Consider the following 2,500-nt stretch of genomic DNA (forward strand, 5'->3'; position numbering starts at 1 on the left):
TTTCGTGTCGCCACATTGCATGCGAACCGCATGAAACTTCCAGAGGCATTTGCAGCAGGAATGCATGTGCACTCAAAAAATGTGATATTTTTCACGGAGAGACCCCGTGAAACGCTAGAAGTGGGCGGGGATGTCTCTCTTGTGGCTCACGGGGCTGTTAGGGTGGCACAGAAATCCCTCGGAATGGGAAAACGGTTCATTTTCGTGTCGCCACATTGCATACGAACCGCATGAAACTTCCAGAGGCATTTGCAGCAGGAATGCATGTGCACTCAAAAAAGTGAATATTTCTCACGGATAGACCCCGTGATACGCTAGAAATTGGCGGGGATGTCTCTCTTGTGGCTCACGGGGCTGTTAGGGTGGCACAGAAATCCCTCGGAATGGGAAAACGGGTCATTTTCGTGTCGCCACATTGCATGCGAACCGCATGCAACTTCCAGAGGCATTTGCAGCAGAAATGCATGTGCAGTCAAAAAAAAATTGATATTTTTCACGGATAGACCCCGTGAAACGCTAGAAATTGGCGGGGATGTGTCTCTTGTGGCTCACGGGGCTGTTCGGGTCGCACAGAAATCCCTGGGAATGGGAAAACGGGTCATTTTCGTGTTGCCACATTGCGTACGAACCGCATGAAACTTCCAGAGGCATTTGCAGCAGGAATGCATGTGCACTCAAAAACTTCTATATGTTTCACGGATAGACCCCGTGAAACGCTAGAAATTGGCGGGGATGTGTCTCTTGTGGCTCACGGGGCTGTTAGGGTGGCACAGAACTCCCTCGGAATGGGAAAAGGGGTCATTTTCGTGTTGCCACATTGCATAGGAACGCCATGAAACTTCCAGAGGCATTTGCAGCAGAAAGGCACGTGCACTCAAAAATTTTAATATTTTTCACGCATAGACCCCGTCAAACGCTAGAAGTTGGCGGGGATGTCTCTCTTGTGGCTCACGGGGCTGTTAGGGTCGCACAGAAATGCCTCGGAATGGGAAAACGGGTCATTTTTGTGTGGCCACATTGCATAGGAACGGCATGAAACTTCCAGAGGCATTTGCAGCAGGAATGCATGTGCACTCAAAAACGTCTATATTTTTCACGGATAGACCCCGTGAAACGCTATAAATTGGCGGGGATGTCTCTCTTGTGGCTCACGGGCGCTGTTAGTTAGGGTCGCACAGAAATCCCTCGGAATGGGAAAAGGGGTCATTTTCGTGTTGCCACATTGCGTACGAACGGCATGAAACTTCCAGAGGCATCTGCAGCAGAAATGCATGTGCACTCAAAAACGTCTATATTTTTCACGGATAGACCCCGTGAAACGCTAGAAATTGGCGGGGATGTGTCTCTTGTGGCTCACGGGGCTGTTAGGGTCGCACAGAAATCCCTCGGAATGGGAAAACGGGTCATTTTCGTGTTGCCACAATTGGCATACGAACGGCATGAAACTTCCAGAGGCATTTGCAGCAGAAATGCATGTGCACTCAAAAACGTGAATATTTTTTCACGGATAGACCCCGTCAAACGCTCGAATTTGGCGGGGATGTTTCTCTTGTGGGTCACGGGGCTGTTCGGCTCGCACAGAACTCCCTTGGTCCACCTGATTCGTGCATACAGGCAGCAACTAAAACTCTGTAAACCTGCTGTGAGGACATCTAAACAGTGGACCAGTGAGGCTGTGGAAGATTTGCGGGCGTGCTTAGACTGTACTGACTGGGATATGTTCACGACTGCTACCAATAGTCTGGATGAACTCACAGAGGCTGTGTACATCAGCTTCTGTGAGGACTGCTGTATCCCAACACGTACCAGGGTGAACTTTAACAACAACAAGCCCTGGTTCTCAGCAAAGCTCAAAAGGTTGAGGTTGGAGAAGGAGGAAGCGTTTAGGAGTGGGGATAGAGACAGATTCAAGGAGTCGAAGAACAGGTTTAGCAAAGCGGTGAGAGAGGCTAAACGACTGTACTCAGAGACACTAAAACACCAGTTCTCTACTAACGACGCTGCTTCTGTCTGCCAAAGGGCTCAGGCACATCACCAACTACAAACCCAGAGCGCCCCACACCACTAACGACTCCCGCCTAGCCAACGACCTGAACGAGTTCTACCGTAGATTTGAAAGACAATTGGACTGTCCTGAACCACCCCTTCCCACCCAAGAGGCCCCATCCCCCACCCATACTACAGAAACGACTCTCTCCTTTCAGGAGGGAGAAGTTAATGGGCTTTTCAAGAGGCAGAATCCACGCAAAGCAGCCGGGCCGGACTCTGTCTCTCCAGCCACCCTCAGGCACTGCGCTGACCAGCTGTCTCCGGTGTTCACCAACATCTTTAACACCTCCCTGTAGACATGCCATGTACCAGCCTGTCTCAAGTCCTCCACCATCATCGCTGTGCCCAAAAAGCTAAGGCCAACAGGACTAAATGATTACAGACCGGTCGCCCTTACATCTGTGGTAATGAAGTCTTTTGAGCGCCTGCTCCTGGCACACCTCAAAGCCAT

This window comes from Petromyzon marinus, unplaced genomic scaffold, assembly GCF_048934315.1.
Source record: "Petromyzon marinus isolate PM22_M1 ecotype Great Lakes invasive population unplaced genomic scaffold, UKy_Petmar_22M1.pri1.0 PM_G_Scaffold_78, whole genome shotgun sequence".
Lineage (NCBI taxonomy): Eukaryota > Metazoa > Chordata > Hyperoartia > Petromyzontiformes > Petromyzontidae > Petromyzon > Petromyzon marinus.